Source organism: Lissotriton helveticus, chromosome 3_1 (assembly GCF_964261635.1).
Source record: "Lissotriton helveticus chromosome 3_1, aLisHel1.1, whole genome shotgun sequence".
Lineage (NCBI taxonomy): Eukaryota > Metazoa > Chordata > Amphibia > Caudata > Salamandridae > Lissotriton > Lissotriton helveticus.
Window position 1 is genome coordinate 1,201,133,453 of NC_136061.1, and position 22,623 is coordinate 1,201,156,075.

At 46.5% G+C, this 22,623-nt stretch overlaps 1 long non-coding RNA gene across 1 annotated transcript in view; it reads left to right on the forward strand.

The window, feature by feature from the left end:
• The window catches only part of LOC144823371 (uncharacterized), a 62,057-nt gene extending 45,740 nt beyond the window's left edge, over window positions 1–16,317 (forward strand). Inside the window, exon 4 of the long non-coding RNA XR_013608775.1 lies at window positions 14,811–16,317. This is a non-coding gene — a long non-coding RNA (uncharacterized LOC144823371). The remainder of the gene's footprint in view (window positions 1–14,810) is intronic.
• Window positions 16,318–22,623: the final 6,306 nt, after the last annotated feature.

Below are 22,623 nucleotides of genomic sequence, written 5' to 3' on the forward strand. Positions count from 1 at the left end.
CGAAGAGCCACCGCCGGAGGCAGATCCTTCTCCTACCTGGCGGCCAAAACATGGAACTCCCTCCCCATCCACCTTCGACTGACCCAGGACCATCTCGCCTTCAGGAGACAACTCAAGACCTGGCTGTTCGAGCAGTAGCGGACCCTTTCCCCCAAGCGCCTTGAGACCCTATCGGGTGAGTAGCGCGCTATACAAATGTTATGATTGATTGATTGATTGACTTCTCCGAGGTAAACTGCGGTCCATTGTCGCTCAGAATGGATCTGGGAATACCTTCTCTGAGGAAGATGGATGTGAGGAACCGGAGCACTGTTTCTGTGTCCATCTCTTCCTGTAGGTGTACTTCAGGCCACTTTGAGTACCTGTCGACGAGGACACACAGATATTTTGGCATTCCTTGGGTATCTAGCACGGGTCGCAGAATGTCTACGGACACCTCTTCCCATGGATTACTCGGGTTGGCAAACTTCCCTAAGGCAGTCCTTAGGGGCTTCAGAGTTTTGTCTACCTTTTGACATTGATCGCAGTCTCTCACGTGTCTTTCCACGTGGATGTCCACTCCTGGCCACCAGTACGTTTGCTTCGTTCTCATCTTCGTCTTCACAATTCCCAGATGGCCTTCATGCAGTATCGCCAACAGTTGGGTATCAGCGTTGTCGGGGGGACTACTTTGTCACCTCTGTACAAGAATATTCCATTGTCCCCCACCGACAGTTCCTCTCGGACCTCATAGAATTTCCTGAGTGCTGTTTGTAAATGTTTCTTTTCTGGCCATCTATGTATTATACATTATTTGACCTCTCCGATGTCCATGTCTTCTGCATACGCCTCAGTCCACTCCTGGTTGCTTATCACACGTTCCTGGTCTTCCATCACGGCTACCATCTCCTCACTCTCTTCTGCCTTGTTGGGAGCTCCTTCCATTGCTGAGGCTCTACTGAGGTAGTACGCCACCTTGTTTCTTGTTCCTGGTATGTATTCCACATCGTACCTGTACTCTAGTAGTTTCAAGGTCATCTTGGCGATGCGCGGCGTGGCACTCGCATGTCCGCTCGAGGTGAGTACTTTGACCAACGGTTTGTGATCAGTCTTGAGTTGGAACCTCGTGCCCCATAGGAATTGGCGGAACTTCTCCATGGCCCACACTACCGCAAGCATCTCCTTCTCTATTATGCTAAATTTTTGATTCCATGGATGATAGGGACCTAGATGCGAAGCTGAGGGTCTCAATTGTTCCGTCTTTCCTCTCCTGCATGAGGACTGCTCCCAGCCCTTTTTCGCTGGTGTCCGTCGTAAATACTGACCGCCCTTGGGGGTCGTATCCTTGTAGCGGTATAGCTTGGCTAATGTCATTTTTCAGGGTGTCAAATTCTTTTTGTGTCTCGTCCGTCCAAGTGAACACTGTTTTGTCCCTTATGAGTTGCCTCAGGTGGTGCGTCTTGGTGGCGAAGTGTTGTACAAATTTGCTGTAATATTCAGCCATTCCTAGGAAGGATCTTACTTCTTCTTTTTTGGTTGGGGCCAGGGTGTTGCAAATTGCCTTCACATTTGCTCGTTTGGGCATGATGCCGTGTTCTCCGATCTCGTGCCCCAAGTATGTGACTGACGTCATTCTGAGTCGGCACTTCTCCCATTCCGCTGTTAGGCCATTGCTCTCTAGGACTCAAAGCACCATGTCCAGCTTCCTATCACGATCCTTCAGATCTTTTCCCATTACCAGTATATCGTCCTGGAAGTACTGTACTCCCTCGATGTCTTTAAATAGGCGGTGCATTAGTTTCTGAAAAATTGCTGCCGCTGAAGAAAGGCCAAAGGGCATTCGGCGGAATTGGTGGCACCCGAAGGGTGTTATGAATGATGTCAGCTTCCGGCTTGCTGGGTGTAGGGCTATCTGATGATAGGCGGAAGTGAGGTCAATGGTGGAGAACCACTTTAAACCTTTCATCTTGGCCAACATTTCTTCTATGCGTGGCAGTGGGAATTTCTCCACAGTTATGCATTTATTCAGTTCTCGAAGGTCTACACAGAGACAAACCTTGCCATTCGGTTTCATTGCCACCACCAGGGGCGCCAGCGACTCGGAGCTATTTATTGGCTCGATGATTTCATTCTCCTCTAGTCTGTGCAGTTCCTGCTGTACCGCTTCTCTCACGGCTATGGGTACCTTACTTTGTGAGATATAGGCGTGGAGTTCTCATTGAGTTATATCCGATGTGTGAATTTTTCCAACATTGCCGACCTACCCGCCGAATACTTTAGGAAACTCGCTCTTCATCTTCTCAAAGTCCGGTCAGCGCTCTGGGGCTGTCATTAGCACTTGTGTGTCTCCACCGGGATCCAGTTGAATTCCTAGGTCACCTTGGTCCATCCATCCTAGGACCGACGACCCCTTCTCTGCTACGTACAATTTGCACTCTGCACTCCGCCCCTTGAACTCGAAGGTTAGAACTCTGTACCCGACCATCGGAATGGGTTCACCGGTCTTATGTCGGGTGGTTTTAGTTTTGGGCCCAAGCTGGGTCTGAAATTCTCATTCCACACTGTCCTTTGGACGATGGTATACGGGGATCCCGAGTCCACTACGATTTTAATCTTCACTCCTCCTATTGTCATGTCGCACTGTGGCTTGCGGGAACGCCTGCAGTCAATGCCCAGTACTTGACCTTCTACGCATAGTACGTTGTCTTCTTCGTCCTGCTCTTCTTCTTCCTCCTGCTGATCCTGCACCACATACTTCACCATGGGTCCTCTCATCCTGCGGCGGCATACCTTTTCGTAGTGACCCACTATGCCACAGAATATGCATTTCGCCCTGAATGCCGGACAACGTTTGTCATGGGCCGCATGGGACTGGCTTCCACATCGGTAGCACGTGGACGTGCTTTCTTTGTTCTGCTTCCTCTGTTGTCCGGGTTTCCTCTCCACCTGTTTGGCCCTTTACCTTCTGCCGTCATGGCTTTGCTCCTTCCGGGTGGTTCTGCATCATCTACCTTGTTCACCATGGGCCTCTGGGCAGGTTCTCTCTTTGCTGCGTCAGCGCACCGTTTCAACAGTTCTGCTTTTTTTACCATGGCTATCACCTACTTAAGCATGGCGTCTCCATTCACCCACAATTTGTCTTGTACTGTCTTGTTGGTGGTGTGCATGACTATCTGATCTTTTATGAATTCGTCGTGCAGAACGCCGAATTTGCATGTTATCGCCAGCTTCCTCAATGCGGCGACATAGTCATCTATGGATTCGCCAGCTTCTTGTTTCTTCTGCTGGAAATTATAACGGTCAATGGAAGTGCACACCGCTGGACGATAGTGGTTGTTCTGATCTTCTATAGCATGTCTGAATACGTGGTCATCTGCATTTGGTCTAGGCGTGGGCACAAGATTCTGAAAGACCCTTATCCCTTCCGGGCCTAGGTTGTGCAGGAGTATCCTCCTCTTCCTTATACTTGGGAAGGCCTCTCTATTCTCGTCTTCTAGGGCTTCTATGTAGTTCATGAAGTACTCTCTCCAGTCCCCCCACTTCATTTGAGGCTCTCCAGGCTTGGGTAAAAACAGGATCGGCGTCGTGAGTGAAGACGCCTGCGCACTCATTTCGGCGCGTCTTTCCGGTTCCACCCCTGGACCTTTCGGGATGCCCGGCGCGTTTGCACCCTCACCGTGTGCTTGGTTCGGTCGGGGTCCTTCTGCACCCACTTCTCTGTTTCTCGCTGGCTCCGCCAGGGCCTCTATGGGGTGCGGGTGCTTCCCTGTATTCACCACCCTCGGTGTCCTTCCTCAGCCTCAGTTCGCTCGCCCTCTGGGTTCCCAACGGGGTAGTTTTCTTACAGCACCTTCTAGCTGTATAGTGCCACTGCCTCTGGTACCTTGTTCTCCTTGGGCTGCTCTCCCCCTTTTCCTCGTGCCTCTGCCACGCTCTCCCGCTGTGTTGCTTCACTCTGGTCTCTCCTTGCTCCTCCTGTTGCTCCTCGAGGTGGGCCCCAGGCCTGTGTCTGTGCCTTTCTATCCCCTTGTCTGGTCCTTTTTGTCTTTCTCAATGTTCGTTTTTTCCTTTGGGAAGTCCCGCCCTCGTCGCCACTGTAAAGTAGTGGGGTGCTCCTGAGAATGATCACCAGGGAGGCAGAGGACGGTAAACTATATGTTTATTGGTTTTACAACATGAGCAGGAGAGCGCCGGGTGTTGAAAATTAGTACGTTTTGGTGAACATTATCTGCGCCATCTTGCCTCTTCCCCTGATGCCACACTTTTGTCGTGCGCGCCCGCCATTTTTAAGATGTCCCGATCAGAACGAACCCTTTTGCATGCCGCTGGCCCCTGGCATAGCCCTTCGCCTTCACTAAGCCTGCACGCTGACCACCCCCTGCTAGCACCTGCCTTGAGTCATAAACCCCTCTTCGGCGCTGCTCTGCCCCAGGCCCTCATCCTGTTCCCAGCGCGACACCCCCCTGCTTCCCTATCATGATCTCCGGCCCTTAGATGCAAACCCCCTTCTTCCCCGTGTGCCCGTTTTGTCTTCCCCGTTCCCAGGCCGACACCCAGCTCTGCCGATACCATTCCTTGCCCCTCCCCGTACAATAGAAAGTTTCCCCCATCAAAGGATCCCCGGGTTGATCAAAGCCCCCACTCCATGAGATCCGATCAAACCCCCCACATTCCGTGAATCGGCGGAATATCCAGCTGCGTGATACTCATCACCTGTTGTGACTAGGGTGGGGACTTCTACTGTAGATATGTGTGGGAACGGGCCCAAAAGGGGGGTTCCGGGAATGTCTTTCCGTATATCAAAGCTTTGTCATGTGTATGTAAACTGTAATAAAAACCACAAACACTGTATATAAGGGGCCAGGCCTCAAACGTAAGTTAGAGCACCTCAGAACGATACCTTCTGTCCGTTTCGTTGTGTTCTCCTCCGGAGAGAATAAAAAACCTTGTTTCCTGCTTTCCAGTCTCCAGCGCCTGCCTCTTCATTGATTAAATAACTAGAGGGTCACAGAGGCAATACCGCCGGGCAAATATCGATTGTCCCCGACCCGACTCAGGTTTTAACAATTGGCGTCCCAAGCGTGGGGCCCATCAGCGACTCGTGGATCCAGTGGGAGAGGTCCCGACGACAGAGTGAACGACTGCAACGATCGGGAGAGCTCTTGCCCAATAGACCCTCGTCTGGCAGCCGATCATCCGAACTTCACTAGTTCCGAACAGACCTCTCTCGAGTGATCTACGGTCCTGACTGGGGACCATCAGGAGTGCCGTGAGAAATACGAGAAAAAGAGGACGATCGGGCGCTGGATTCGGAAGACAAGAAACTGTCCACATGGTCCGGGTAAGGTCGTGTAATCACGACAAGTTGCGAAATAATTGCTTGATTGTTTGATTGTTTAAAAATACTAGTATTGCTCTTTATTTATTTGGAGATTCACTGTCTACAAACGGAGAAACAACGGGCTCTCTCTTTGCAAGCAGTGGAGGATAGGTAGGGCAGCAGCCGTGCTTATTTTTTCTCCCCCACTCAATAATTACTTGAAACTGAACTGTTGTTCGCTAAACTATTGTTTCCTGGAGATTCCCTGTCTGCAAACAGGGAAGAGACCACCCTTTTTGCAGATAGTGAAAAGGGTAGGTAAGGCAGATCTTTGCGGACCTACTCATTCTCCCCATTGTTATTTATTGGTCTTTTTGTTATTTTTGATCCATGAGGTATTCACTGCCTGCAAACAACGTTGAATAGAAATATTCTGTCCAGTCTTTGCACCTAGTGATAAGATAGGCAGTGCTGACTTTTTAGTCCCTCGTTACGAGCTGTCATGTCTGTCTTCTCCCCACTGATTAATAGCCTGTTTAGCCCGGACCGTGTATTAGAGGTGGACCATATAGCTCCACTAGAAGGCACCCCTAATAAGGACATGTTCATAAACTATGGATTAGTCACCATAGCCTATAATAAATTGTGGCACAGGTATACCGAAGAGAGTCAAGACAAACAGTGGCCACTGGCAGGATCCTTTGACCTTGATAAAATAGAAACGTTAGAAATAGCCCTTCGAAATAATAAGACAACGCCAATTATGCTCGACAGTCTCGGTATGTGGCGCAGAGAGGCTATGCAACGACAGAGAAAAGACGAGGACAAACCAAGTAGAGAAATATACCGACAGGACAACCCCAGGACACCGCTACCCACAACTTATCCCCCGACACTATGCAAAAAACGACCAGACTTAGGGCCAGACCAATGCGCTTTTTGTAGGTATGTCGGACACTGGAAAGCCCAATGCCCGACTCTACTGAGCGTGAGTAAAGGCAAAGGGCCGACAGGAACGACAGACCGGCAGTACAAGAAAAAGCGCGAGACAAAGAAGAACCCGACTTACATAGACAGACCAGACAGAACCACCACGTTTGATTATGCCCGATGGCACAGATTTCGCCAGGACAATTTCAGCGGCATGCTCAAGTTCTCCTAGGTCGGGCAACGTCAAGACGGGAACCCAGCCTCGTTTCAAATTCACAGACGGAAAGAGATAATTATGACCAATAACTGTTTTATATTCGTCTTGGGTCTTTGTATGTCGTACTTGTACTGTCCCCCGTCTGAGTTTGTGTGTATGTAATGTACAAATCTGCGTCATCCCTCTACACGTGTTTCCGTGTTACTCAACCTCTGTTAGCAGAAACTTAGCATAAAAGCAACCTGGAAAGAAAGAAATGGTAAAACAAAATTCGTAGACCATTAATGAACTTGAACTTTTTAATTTAACACAACAAACAAGGAATAATAACGGTAAACTGTAGAAAATGAAAGTCAAACAGAACATTCGCCCCCCCCCCCATTCTGGAACCTTCCAAAGTAGGGCAGGGTTACGGCTACGCCCAACCAACGGCAACCCATATAAGGCGGGCCCGGCCGCCAACTCTTGGTCAGGAAATCTTAACGTATGGGGGAGCCGGAGGAGAGGCAGGAGCCAGCAGCCTGGGCAGTTGTAGGTAGTTCCGCCACATGTCTCCTCGGCCAGCCGCAACGGGCCTGGATAGACTTAAGTAGTCCCGCCACATGTCCAGAGAAGAACGAGGCACCTCTTCCTTTTCTCTTCCGTCACAGCCGCAGCAGCCCTGGACGGCGGGATGTCCTGCACGTACCTCCACAACAATTTGTCCAAGTTGGGCTGGGAGGGAGAGGCGACGCGGACGAGCCTCTCCCACCTCCACCGATAGGAGGTCTCCCAGCCCCCGGCCCGACGCCGAACACCCCCAGTCAGGCGATGGTGCCAATACTTCCACAGCACCGAACACACCATGGTGGCACCCCAGTACTTGCGCAGCACCGAACGTGCAATGGTGGCCATATTTTCGGAACACCGAACCTGCAATGACTGCACAGATACTCGTGCCGCGCCGAATGCGCGCCACAGGTGGCCATACTCCCCCAGCACTGAGCACAGGACTTGGGGAACACCGGATGTGGAGAGACCTTCATGCGGGGCGATGAAAAGGAGCGGCATGGAGTGCACCGGGAGAAGGAGACGGCGCAAACGAGTCTCCCTCGCCCCCCCCAGGTGGGGGCATCACAGCTGCACCCCAGCTGAACGTCCCGCTTTCACACAACAGGGACCTCTTCCGTTCACTCCGAAGGATCTCTCCCACTCTTGCAAACTCGACGAGAGTGGCCCCTGTAGGGCCTCAAAATGGCGTCTGGGTCCGCTGGAAGGCGGGCCCCGGCCACTAGAGTAACTTTGACCAGCAACATAACTCGAACATTTGCCCCCTGGAGCACGAGCCCCCATCTCCGACAGCGTCTCCGCAGCCTTGAAGATCCTACAAAGGTCCCCGGCGGAACCTTCGGCCTTTGCAGGCTTCCGGTAAGGGACGGCTGCCTTGATCGCCAACGAAACAAACATGACATTGCCACTCCTTCTGTTAGCATGAATTCTAGAACTGCCGAAAAGGACTCTGGTCCAAACTGCCAGTAATGGGAAACATTTCCCCCTGATGCTGCTTCCGGACTGAGCCGGCCCCGCCCAAAATGGCGCTGGTATCAATCGGAACTTACGAACACCTCGTGGTGTTCCTTCGCACTAATATAAACTTGATGTTCTGAGATTTTATATGATCCTTTGTACACTTGACTAGAAAAGACAAGGAGAACTCACTCGACGAACAGTATGAAAAGATCCCCGTTACAAATGTTGATTACAAATGTACAATGTATTATATTTTTATAACTGGTGTAAGCCTCATTTACGACGCACACGTACGGTATGCATATAGGAAATCTGATTACAACTATTATGATTATGCTTCTAAAAATGCCCCCGAACCCCCCAGCCAATTAATAGACGTTTTAGTTTCTTACAAATGAATGAGTAAAACTTTCCGATGTTTTTATTGCTGCAAACGACACCCCCCTCTGTACGCACTTTAGCCATTACCACGACCGGCCAAATACGACCGCACCCTCATAATCCACATGCTGAAATGATTTTGCAAAATAAAGTTTTTTTGAAACTATGGACGGGTATTGCATGCTTTATTTTAAAAACGTGGGATCGGTGGGAAAGTTCTTTTCTGTGCACCCTACTCTGCTCTCTCTTTAAGGTTAAAAGAAGATGGTTGCCCAGCCCTGGAGGACGGATCGGATCGACAACACGACACTCCGCCTTCAAAGTACGCGACTGACTCATGAACTCTCGCGTAAAGGAAGACCTTGACTTCCAAGGATGGGTAAAACGAACGGTGTAAATGAGGGAATGTGAAAGGAGGGTGAAAGGAAATAATGTAAATGTTATAAAGTACAACGTTCCAAAGTATCAGGGAACGGAGCTGACCCAAGAACCGAAGAACCTTAGAACGCCACAGCGTTGAAAGAGGTTTAAGGATCCCGATAGTGAGATACGTCCTTTGACTAGATACCTCGCACTAAGCACCTCTGGTTTCCTTTTTACGCTACCCCGCACACGGCCTATATGGACACACTACCCCCCTCGACTCCAGAAACCATATCCCCGGGGACCCTGCCCCGAGGAGGAAAGACGAGTAAGAGGTAAGTAAAGAACTTATGAATCCATGTATTTGAATATGCGCGAATGCTGTCTCCCCCACCCCCCCTTTTTTCCTCCCCCTGCAGGTTACATCAGAGATTACAGCCGAGGTGTGGCGAAGATCTGAAGCCTTGCCATGTCTAATACACGAAGCGGACTAGCGCCGCAAGGTGGTGTCTAAGCGCGCCTGCAAACTACTCACGTATCGAACAAACCCGAAAAATTAGCACAATCTGATAAAAAGTGATCACCCTTAAACCAGACCGGACGAATGAACCCATGTCACGTATGATGCGAAACTATGAGGGAATGTGTGTGTGTGACTGAGGCGTCGACCCAACTGGTCGAAGGACCGAGAATGCGAGAAGTGCGACAAAATGGTACCTCCTTTCTTCTCTCCTTTTTCTCAAGGCACGTCCCCTGTACCCTGTCTAATGCTCAAACTGCATGATTACAAGATTCTAACGCAGACCCGTGAATGCCCTTTACTGTGTAATGCACTAATTAGCCTTTCTTGAATACACTGCCACCCTCTCTGATGCACGTGTACTATTTAGCCTGCCGTTGCGCTCTCTCTCTCTCTCTCTCTCTCTCTCTCTCTCTCTCTCTCTCTCTCTCTCTCTCTCTCTCTCTCTCCCTCTATTTTTGCACTCCCACTCTTCCGAGTGATTAGCCCCGAAATTGGCAGATTGCCACCCCTAGCACACCACCTAATTGGCTTCAAATACCGTCAGTATTTGCACAAAAACTTGTCTTTAATACAATCACCCTGAAGCCGCGTCATTACCTCTCCTTTTCCGCTAGAAGTCAATGAACCGAGGTTGGGCCGTAAGGGAAAGGACAGGTAAGACGACAGAGGTTCCCTAATCTGGCCCGAAATAAGGGAACTACATGTCAACGGCTCCTATGGTATAAAACAAGGACCTCAGAATACGCGACCCTCCCCGCCCCGAATTGTCACAATACCCAAACCGGAAAAATGATCACCCCTGTTACCTCCCCTGTATCAGCCGCCCAAAAACTGGAATTATGAAACTACCCCTCATTTCCGGTTGTGAGAGATGGGTCGATTTATGCCCTTACCACAAGTTTCCTATGTCCCTGGTTGTTCCCCATAAAACCCCTGTCCTTACTAATTAAGTAATCGGGCTGTAAAAGGTTACGTAGGATCCAGAGTGATGTTTTACAAGGCTAACAGACTGGTCCAAGGTAAAGAAATCATCTAAATGAACCCCGTAGTAGTTGAAAAGCAGGATGCATCGATAGAAAGGAAATGTTTAGCCATGTTCGTCTCTCAGCAAAATACCTGTGTAGTACCATGTTGACGACTCACAGTACCCTTTGTAAATGTAAAACTCTAGAGAACGGCATATCTTTGCCAGGTTCGTCTCACGAAGGTGGGTCACTATCAGATGAACTGTCGTGGCTGTAATAAATAATTGTAAAGGAAAGTCATAGTAAATCCAACAGGCCCGTCACCGGTCATTCATATGCCAGTTGTGAACACTAATATAACGGGCATTTTTCATTCTTTGCCTGGAGCTGGGAGAGAAATAGACTTTTTGATTATCTTCATCTGCAAATTCTCTAAAGACTGTCTTTTCAAACTTGTTTAAGGGTACTGCTGTTGGAGGAGAGAAGGACCGGATGTGGGAGCACGAGGCCTGACTGCAGACTAAGGAACACCTGCGACATTGGCCAAGGCGAGACCGCGACAGAAAAGAGCTACAGGACGAGGCACTGTTTTCGACAACATGAGAAGAAAGGGCCGACCTGATGCCCCTGCTCGATGTCCAGTGCCTGTCGACAAGTCCCCGCTCTCTGAATTCGGTCACACGCCCGCCTATTTGAAGTCTCTCGTTCCCCTAGTTTGTTCCTAATTTGGCCTTGCTCCATCCCCCTTTTCCTCTGACCTACCCTATGGACTGTTTTGTACGCTCTTCTTCCATCTGAACTTTCTGACAATCACCTCAAAGGACACAGGGCGAAAAAGGACCTTTCCGACCAGAAACGCGAGGAAAGGGTCGTGCCCTGCAACGCAGAACTTAGAACAGAGCTGGACTTGTAGCTCCACCGCCGGTGCTCAACAGCGCCAACGAAAGGCAACAAAGAATGATGAGAACTCGTTAAACTTCGAACATTTGACATCCCCAATCGCCGTTTCTACTGAACCTCGTTTCTCTCCCAGCCGCCATTGTATTGATCATGCTCCAATCCGAACCTGATATATATGTAATAACCTGCCAGTATGAAATATCCTTGCTGCTCTCGCTACAGAATCGTTTTTGTATTGCATTCCTATGACTTTTCTGCTAAACAAATTGATCAAAGTTTATCAAATAGGCCCACCTCCTAAAAACTAGAAATGTTAAAATGTATTGTTTACAACTCTTTTCCTCTAGGGTTCCTACCGTTTTCTTTCTCATGCCCACCACAATAGAACCGAGTAGAAAATGAACCAGCAAGATGTCTTGAATATGTTAAAGGGAGGACTGTTGAAAATTAGTACGTTTTGGTGAACATTATCTGCGCCATCTTGCCTCTTCCCCTGATGCCACACTTTTGTCGTGCGCGCCCGCCATTTTTAAGATGTCCCGATCAGAACGAACCCTTTTGCATGCCGCTGGCCCCTGGCATAGCCCTTCGCCTTCACTAAGCCTGCACGCTGACCACCCCCTGCTAGCACCTGCCTTGAGTCATAAACCCCTCTTCGGCGCTGCTCTGCCCCAGGCCCTCATCCTGTTCCCAGCGCGACACCCCCCTGCTTCCCTATCATGATCTCCGGCCCTTAGATGCAAACCCCCTTCTTCCCCGTGTGCCCGTTTTGTCTTCCCCGTTCCCAGGCCGACACCCAGCTCTGCCGATACCATTCCTTGCCCCTCCCCGTACAATAGAAAGTTTCCCCCATCAAAGGATCCCCGGGTTGATCAAAGCCCCCACTCCATGAGATCCGATCAAACCCCCCACATTCCGTGAATCGGCGGAATATCCAGCTGCGTGATACTCATCACCTGTTGTGACTAGGGTGGGGACTTCTACTGTAGATATGTGTGGGAACGGGCCCAAAAGGGGGGTTCCGGGAATGTCTTTCCGTATATCAAAGCTTTGTCATGTGTATGTAAACTGTAATAAAAACCACAAACACTGTATATAAGGGGCCAGGCCTCAAACGTAAGTTAGAGCACCTCAGAACGATACCTTCTGTCCGTTTCGTTGTGTTCTCCTCCGGAGAGAATAAAAAACTTTGTTTCCTGCTTTCCAGTCTCCAGCGCCTGCCTCTTCATTGATTAAATAACTAGAGGGTCACAGAGGCAATACCGCCGGGCAAATATCGATTGTCCCCGACCCGACTCAGGTTTTAACACGGGCGTCCGGCGTTCTCCGATCGTTTGCTCCGCTTTCTGCATGCGCAGTGCGCTCCAAAATGGCGGCCTCGTGCGCTACGTCGTGACGTAGCGCGCATAGACTAGAGCGCGACTCTACAACCACTACCTGTATTTTTACTTTGTGCCATCCATTACTATTTGCCTCCTTAGTTATTAGACTAGTTTGCAGCTACTATTAAGCAGATATCTGACCGGGATGTTCCTAGAGGTCACAGTTGCGTCAGCCTTCTAGCTAGTCGGGACGTAAGCAAAGCTCTACTATACACAGAGTAATTAATATGTATATGGATGCGAATGTGTTCAGACCAACTCCACGAATGTTGCAGCTGTTCATTGTACATTCAGATAGGATGTGCCAAGAAATGTGTAAATGGAAATGTCATCGTCCACTTTGTTAATGGAATATAAAAACAGATTTAAACAGTGAAATAGACTTGTATGCTAAAAGAGACACTCTGCGCCATGCCCATTGTTGCTGGCAATGTGGGACAATCTCGTAGCCCCAACGAAAGGTAACTAATCAGAGAAGCTGATGAATTTGGAATAACAAAATTCCATGAATAAATAAATTCGATTTTGCCAAATAAGAGTTCAGGTGCGGTTGGTGCAAATAAGAGCAGTAGAGCAGTGGGGTGGCGGGGCGGTGGGGCAGGGGCAGGGGGAGTCAACAACTGAGTGGATAGGGAAAATAAAATAATGAATTAATTAAATAAAACCACTTACCTTGTGCTCGCCGCATCACTGAGTCAGCGATGCACTGAGCACAAGGTAAGTGGTTTTATTTTTTTATTTTATTTTTCCTATCCCGTCGTATGTCGAATTCCCCCCTGCCCCCACCGTGACCTACCGCTCTTACCTGTACCAGCCACGCCAGGCCATTTCCAGAAGGCCACAAGTGTAACGGACACCACCCCAAATTAATAATAGAAGCTGTGATGGGGTTTAGCAATCATATTTAACTCAAAACAGGAATGACAACTTACTTTCCACTAAATGTAAACGTTCTTAAATATCCTAGCTTTACTAAAGCCTTTTGGTGTATGTATTTATTTGAATAATATCGATGCAGGTGGGTGTAATTTACAGAATATCACACAGTGCTCTAATAGTTCTCTGAACAGCAAGCTTGTTTCTCTGTATTCTAAAATCAACGGAAAATTGGAAAATGGCCCATTTGATTGTGAAATCTGAGCATGTTTATTTGCCTATTAGAAGAGTTTTGTAAGGAAAGTGCCATGTTAAGGTTTATTTCTACATTCAGGGCCCGATTCGATCTTGTAAGGAAGGAGTCGGAATCGTGCATGGAATTGCCTAAACCGTTATGGAGTCCTTGTTCCCGACTGAATTGTCCACTATTCCGAACGACCAAGTATGATGCGAATATCGCGTTAATGTTTACCGAATCGTTTACAAACCTGAACCAGTCTTTATGACTCGTGCGGAGATGATTCGTACAGCTCCATGGACTCTGTTTACGAGCGAGCAAGTACGATAAACTATTCGGACAGCCTTCACGATATGGAATGTCCGGATCTAAAAGGCTGCCGGAATCGTTTTTGGGGGGCCGTAGCAGGCCCCCTTTCACCTGGAGCCCTCCGAATCGGACCAGTGGGGGTGCCCATGGGTCCCCCCGATCCAAGCATGCACAGTGGGGTGGGCACAATAGGGTGCCCGCCACAGGGTTTACGCTTTTCCCCAACCACCCCTTTTTGCTATGGGAGCCTGTTTACGCGTCCAGTATACAGGCTCCCATAGAGTTCAATGGGCGCTCGAGCGAACCAAGTCCGTAAGCATGCGGAGGCATCAAACTCGCTTAGTCGGACTCCAGAGCTCTGAATCATATGGAAAGCATTCCAGATCCGAAACAGTCGGGATGCTTTTCTTACGAGATAGGTATCGGGCCCTCAGAGTCAAAGTGACAATGACTTCAAGTTTGTAGACTAACTAAATAAAGATAAGTTTGCATTTCATCATGCCTGAATTTTCTTTTCTTAATTAGTGTCTGCATTTAATAACTACGAGCTCCCAGGTCAGAATTTAGGTTCTCTACAATGAATTCATACTTTCACACCAAACACCTTTTGACCTCAATGACACAAAACACATTGCCATCACCTGACATTTAACAAAACCTAAAGCAGCTGAGGTGTGATATGCATAGAATGTTGGGACAAGCTGCACAACTTAGTTTTGGTATTGCTACTGATTTAAAATGATATCTTTAATGGCTTTAATTTTAATTCTTATCAACGCCCCTAAACATTGCCGTGTCCATCACAAAAACAAGTATTTGTGACCAAGGTCTACCGTCTTTTTTGTGAAATATCTAACTTAATTTCTACATGATAGCCGTCAATTGACTCATGGTTTGCTGTTTCCTTATGTTTTCTAGATTGCGCAATGAGTTTCTTATTGTCATACTTGTATGACCTCTGGACAGAAGAGGATTTACCCTATTTCAGGGATGTCTTCCTGGAGCCCCTTGATGATCCCATTGACGGTAAGCTCTACGTCATGTACCATGGGACCACAGTTGAAAAGGCGGAATCCATTATAAAGTCAGGATTCAGATGCTCGAAGGATGGAATGCTGGGACCTGGGGTGTACATCAGCAGAGCGATTGAGAAAGCAAGAAGATATCCAATTGGCATGGAGGGTCGAAACGCCATTCTGAAACTTCGAGTGAATGTAGGCAGAGTGAAGAAGATTAATCGGCAGGGACACCCTCTCCAGAAATCATGGCACAGTAACTACGACTGCGCGTGGGTGCCCCCCAATTGTGGCATGGTTCCCAGTGGATTAGAGGAGGATTGCATTGCAAACCCAACCAGAATCAAAGTAATTGATGTAGCATTCGCTCCCTCGAAGGACATAGGTCGTTTGAAGCAATTAGTAAAAAGAAAACAATAAAAACAGATAATAAAGAAGGGTAACTGATAGAAAAGATGGTTGACATGGCTGGACGCAATATTAAAAGTCATGAGAAGTCTCTTTTTGATTAAAAAATATGCTTTTCAAATATGGTATACCCTGGGATACTAGAATTACATGATTCTGCGGCTATGATGATTTCCACATATTTACAGACTGCCCTAGTACCGTAGTCCCCTATTGCTGCATAATTTGCACTTTTCAACAAAAACAGTTATATCTAGCTCAAACAGATTAAATAATATTATTATTATACATAAGTGCCACATTGGGTGCCATTCTGTGTTCTGGTGTGAAACTGGTACTTTGAGCTGATACCTTTCCCAGACAATGTTTTTGTGTTAAAAGTTACATAATAATACTGCCACAGACGGTGCCAGATTAAGCAGCAGAATTTACTTTTTTTGCTTCATTTTGTCTGCCACATAATTTGGTCTCCCCTTGCCACATAATTCCATTGACCATTGGTATACTGAATTTATGGCTTGATGCAGCCCTTATACTCTCTGCCCCTCTTTACATTTTACTCCACTATTATGTATGGTTATCAACTTCTATCCTACACGATATCTTTTTAAAGTTTTGTGCAATTTAAGTATGTTGCACATGTTGCATTCCTTCACCTCCTTGGAATGATGCATTTTATCAGCAGAAAGTTGAGAGCAAAATGTATACTTACCCAGAACAATAATATAAAAAAGTTACACAACCACAGAGGTGGCCAAAGAGGGGAAACACTCAGATTCCATCACAAATAAGAAAACAGCGAAGAGAACGCTGGCTGGTGCCTTCCTGCATCCTCTTCATAGGGTTTAGACGTGTTTACTCACCACACTGCCGTATAGGAACTTCGACTTTGTGCATGGCTGTTTTTTAAGCTTATACATTTATATTTCAACGCTGCCATATGCAACTATATTCATATCCAGATCATGTTTAAATAATCAATAAAATTTCATGTGCACGAAGATTAACTCTTATGTCTTGTATCATTTACAACTGATATTGAATGGTACAGTTATGTTTCTTGAAAATAACATTCTAAATAAGTATAAGAAGAGCTAAATTACTCAGTAGCAAGAAAACGTGATAGTCCGGTTTTCACAGCAGTTGGGTTAAGGGCATGAAAGTTGATGTGGAAGGGCTGAGTGTTTGCATAATGCATTGAACACTCTACAGATTGACTGTGGGTTTTCACAACCCTTGGGGAGGCGTTGGAAAGTCTTCCAGAAACAATAGAAATGACACTAGTGAAACGGAAAGAGAACACATGCAATTTGTAAGGACGTTTAAGCAAAGGGTTTTTTTATGTAAAAAAGTGTTCTCAAAGGGGAAGAAAAAAGAAAAGTGGAGGTAAGTGTGGAAAAACACAAATTCCCTGCACTCCTCATTTTAGTCATCTGTTCTGTTACCAGCTGGGGAATTAAGGCTGAGAATCAAGAGCGTGCATGAAAATTTAGGACTAGAACAATATCTGCATGTACTGGGGATGTTTGTGAATTTCTAGAAAGTTAGAAATGTGCACAGGCACCTATGTTTTACTGGTGTCTCATTTTCTGTTATTTTCTGAAATGGAACCCTTGTGTGTGCTGCAGGATGAATAGGACTTTAAATCGCCCTTGGAGTAACTGGACTTGTATTCTTGTGTCGTGAACCCCCAAGTCAGACTCCATTTTGAAGAACATTAAATCAGCCTGTCTGCCTTCTGTGCACAGTTAGCATGTCACTAACTTTTGCAGAACGTGTAAAAGTATAATTTTCATCTAAACACTGATTTGTTATCACTTCGGGTGGCACAAGACACAGTAGATATGTAAGGTAAGCATGTAGTTCAAATTGATGTAGTTCTTTCTCTGATTTTGGTAAACCCCACCTTGATTTAGCAATGCAGGCAAATTGCCAATCATCAACCCCCTGGAGCAGGGCTTAATTTGTAAAAAATGAAGTGCAGGGCTCTCATTAGGAGGCCACTGCAGCTTGCACCACACATTGTCCCTGCCAGTGCTGACAATCATAGTAACAACACAACTACTAACTATTAACGACTGAAGTCTGATAACACAGTTGATCCACTGTGAACAGGTTTGCAGTGCACAGGGCCCCAGGAAACTATTGAGACAATTTAGCTATTCCATTCTCTCTTAGGGTAATGCATAGAAGTGGCATTAGGCAGTATTGTCGGTCGGATGCTAGGAACGTTCCAATATATGTTAGAACTCTTCATTTTAATCTCGCTGTTAGCAACATGCACATGTGCTATTTTAATTATATAGTGTGTGCTTATTGTACTAAGCAACGGAATAATACTGTTGAAAAAAACACGTTTGTATATACTGTGTGTTCTTAGTGCTATGCTTGAGTGTGTTATTCTAAGAAAAAAATGGATCTGAATTAACACTGTGTCACTGAACCTGTTATAAGATTGTTACTAACCCAGAAAACACGAACATCATAGTGGGTTGAGTGGGGCTGCAGTTAAATTGGACTTCCTCACTACACTGAGCTAAATCCTTCCATCTGTGGGTTAGAACCTAAACCCTGCAGACCTGGCCCTATAACCCAAGATTCACAACACTTGTGCATGGCTGACTGGGATATTGAGAAGCACAGATTGTGCACATGAGAACGTTTGTTCTGAAGATATGAAATTATTAGAATAGAGCTCCAGAGTATGATAGGAAATAGGTGGAATTGAAATTACCAAAATCAATATTGAATGAAGTTCTTCAAATTGAGGAGAAAGTGGATTTCATGAAATGATCGAGAAGTAGAATGTTGAAGGCAACAAAATATGTGACATTAGAGTTAACCCTGGGGACAGGAAACACAACCCTGGGCCAAGATGTATATGTAAAGAGAAAATGGCAGACAATATGTGAGATAGACAATAAATGATGACTGAAAAGAAAACAATACTATGCCAAGAAGAGCATATTTCAATGGAATACATGTTGGTTAAACTGATTTATTAGGGAGGAAGTATCCATCTGTACCCCCACGAAGGATCCTCTCAACCCTCTGGATCCAGCGAAGTCCTTCTTGTTTGGATCTTAAATATATCACAAGCATAGAGCCTGTGTCAGGAGCAGGAGGGAGCCTGCTACTCCTGCCGACACCGCCAAGAGTCCATTTAACACCAGGACAGCAGTGGGGAGACTCACCTCTTGCCTGCCAGGAGGCGCATATAGCCCCGACAGGCCCTCCACGTCGCGGGACGAGCCGGGCCAAGCCCGGGCAAAGGGCGGGCCATCTGTGGCCATCAGGGGCCAGAAGAAGCCGGGCTGGGCAACCCCCCTTGACATCTCGAGTAAGGAGCAACGACACACCGTAGCAAGGTAACATTTAGCTCAAGTATTGTAGCCGGCGACCATATCCCTACTGAGTAAACAAAAGGGGGCTGCAGGCACCTTGGATGATTTTATTGTAAGGGCTGAGTCAGTACTCATCCATCAAATCCAAGCCACAGAGAGACGGCTATCTTTAGATCTTGCAGCGTCCCAATCTCGCCCGCCCACCGGGGGAGCAAACGAGTTACTCCCTGCTTCTCAATTGGGAGCAAAACCTGTCCCATTAAGTCCAGACATACAGATAATAAATACCCCTTTGATTATGGGGCAGTCTGCTCAGGACTTACAAGCTCCAGCCAGTAATACATGAGGCAAGATAATCAAACGGCGGATATTGACTGCTGAAGAAAATCATTAGACCCCGCTATGGATACTATGAGGAACAACAAAGGTGGGGCCGACACTGAATCACCCGATGTTAGATTAACTAACTCTATCTCCACCCAAACTGATTTTCCTCCCGTCAGTGGCTCCCAGACAACAGATTTGGGCATTGAAATTCTGGACACCTTGATGGAAGGTTTTGAATCTAGGTTGGACGATTTAATGAGGGTGTTTGCTATGAAACTTGATGGCCTATGGAAAGAAATGCACAAAATTAATGATGTTGCAGCAATTACAAAAAGGGTGGGAGAGGGTTGCTCTGGAACCCACGTTGTCTGGCATATTAAATTGTGATAAGGCCCCCAACCCCCATAGAGTACCCGATGTTATGATACCATCTCCATTAACTTACGGTGATAATTGTGGGGAGAGAGGGGGCTCACGTAAAGATAATGCAGCTAACTGCATACCCCCTAAGCCCCCCTTAGAGCCAAATAATGGCAGTAAAGATGTAACCCAAGTAACCAGAGAGTTAAGTGTTAGTCATAACCAGGATGTCTTGCATCTCCCACTGGACTCTGCACCATATGTACTGGTCCTAAGTGGAGTTCCCCCATTAAAAAGGGGACAGAGGGAGTCTTGGCCCAACCTGCAAAGAAAGTCAGTGACTTTGTAAGCAAAAATGTTTTAATCCCAACAGAAGGAACAATATAATTATGGCCAGACGAGTTGGGTGGATAGGCCCCTCCCATAAACATATCCAGGGGGACTGTGTGGTCTTAAATTTTAGAAGGCCCCAGCAGGTTCGCCATCTTTTGTCTATTAATGATGCAACCTTTAATCCCCATACTGATATTAGTGCCCTTCCTCTGGGCTAGTTTTACAAACCCCGTACTGCCCCCAATAGTGGCACTGGAACACCTATACCCCTGTGTAATAATTTTCATGCTTTTCAAAGTTTGGATCAACAAGACTGACCACCAATACCCCCAGATTTTGAGGCTGTTAGTATTTCACCACCCAGAGTAGTACTGACGGCATCACCTCAAGGGAAGAAAGTCCCACCAACAAGGAATGATGGGACAAGTCTGAGTATACTTAGATGGAACGTGGCAGGTCTTCGATCAAAACTTGATAATATTGAATGGCTAAATTTGGTTACGGAACATGATATCCTGATGTTTCAAGAAACTTGGGCTACCGAAAATCTATACATTGAGGGTTTTCATTGCTATAGCGTCCTTTCACAAATACCAAGGAAGGGAAGGCCATCAGTGGGTTTGTTCATAGGATTCAAGGTGACAGCCGGGGGCAGCTTTGAAATAATCCCAACGCACAGCCTAGATTTTCAAGCTGTATTGTTTAAAAGGGGTATTCACTTTTATCTATTACATTTTTATAATAATGATTTTCAGTCAGTCCCTAATAAAAGCTTTTTAAAGTTATTTGATTTCATCTCTGATCTGGATAATCAGTCTGCAAAAGGAGATACTTTAGGCATCTTATTAGGTGGCGATTTTAATGCCAAATTCCAAAGCCATGGCACTGATATGCAAACAGTTTTTTGTACACAACCCTCTTATACCAGAGGCCGAGAACTTAAAAGACTTATTAACTCGCACAACTTATCTAATGTTATGGACTTAGTTGTAAGTTCTCATAGGATTAACCTTCTGACATATATAGGGAGGGGGAGCGGCTCTACATTAGACTATGTTTTTGTATGCCCCCTAATTGAAAAACTGGTGACTTTCGCTGCGGTCACACCGTCTGATTTTGGGGATCATAACCCCATTAAGGTAACAATAACTGCAACCAGATGGACTATCGCTCATAGCGATTGTGTCGCGGCAAATTTATCAGTCTCTACAGATAATCTAAGACTATGTTGGAAAGGGGCAGATAATGCAGAAGTCTTTGAGGCACTGGCAAAAAACAACATGCCTCTGATTGAGTCCTGCTTCTCTCTTGTCTCAGCACCTGAGCAGATAATTGAGGACTTTGGTAGGATATGTCTGACTGTCAAAAGCCTCATATCCAAACCACCCAAAAAGGTAGCACCTGTCCCTAGCTGGTTTAATCAAGATTGCTCTAAAGCAAACAGGAACCTTCGTAGGGCTCTAACTACTATCCCGAGATGCCCTATAACGGTTAGGTAGGCCAGAAACAATTACAAGGTAGTAACCAAAAACAGGAGAAATGAAGTCCTAAAGGAGCGCTGGGACAAGCTGTCCGACGCCGCCAACTTAAATAATGCTAACATCTTTTGGGCAGCAGTGAGGGAATTGCGTTCCATGGGGCAGTCACTAACGCCTTTTAGTTGCAATATAACTAGTGATGCCTGGGTGGACCACTTTGCAACTATTTACTGTGCCCCACTTCCATCTGACCCAACCCCTATTTTTGGTAATCCTACACCTATAGACATTGGCATTTCAGAAGTAATTGAAGCTATTAATCAAAGTCTAGGCAACAAAGCGCCTGGCCCTGATGGGCTGCCAATAGACCTAATTAAATGGAACCCGGCGTTTTGGGCTCCCTTACTTCTGAATATTTTTAACAATTTGACCCTGGCAAAGATTCCAGAAACATGGGCCAGAAGTGTAATAGTACCGATCTTCAAAAAAGGCTATAGATCACTACCGTGTAACTATCGACCTATCTCCCTAATAGATAACACCCTTAAAATTTTAGGAATAGTTCTTTATAAAAAAAATTTAGATTGGGCAGAGGAAACTAACATCTTGGACCCTTGTCAGCTGGGGTTCAGGAGTAAGGTGGGAACAAGGGAGCAATGCCTTAATCTGAATTTAATTATTAGTAAATATGCCATTGCCAAGAAAACCCCGGTCTATATGGCCTTTATGGATCTGTCCACAGCTTTTGACCTAGTTAATAGGTCCAAGCGGTGGGCAATCCTTTTATCCAAGGGCCTGGATGAAACCCTGGTCCATTTTCTGGCTTATCTGCACAGAGATCTTAAGGCCCAAGTAAGAATGGGGGTGGGAGGTGAGGTCTCAGGACCCATTAATATTGGCAGGGGGGTCAGACAAGGTTGTGTTCTGGCTCCCCTGCTCTTTATTATATACATTATTTACCTGAATGCCTCCCTGAAACTGGCTACCCAAGACGTCCCATATATTAACAAAGTACCTATCCCTGCATTGCTCTACGCCGATGATGCAGTTTTAATAGGGCGCACATCAAATTCATTACGCCTCCTCGTCGAAGATTTTAATATTTTTATGAAAAATTTAGATTTACAAGTCAATTTAAAAAAATCTTTTTTAATGAGCAGTAGCCCAGGCAAACGGGCTATACGCCCGATTGCAATAGATGGCCATAAGATGACGGCAGTAAAATCCTTCGTATATTGGGGTTTGGCCTTTGCGGCGAACAGCTCCTGGTGTGAGCACTTAGCTCATGCCAGGAGCAAGTTCTCAAAGACCAATATCTCGATTCTAAGCATACCTCGCCCCAAGACAATGGGTGCAGTATTAGCTGTTCAAATGATTTATAAACTTCAGTGTACCCCGGTAGCGACCTATGGCGCTGAGATATGGGCGACGGTCAGCTGCTCTGGAATACAGCAGGAGGAGAATA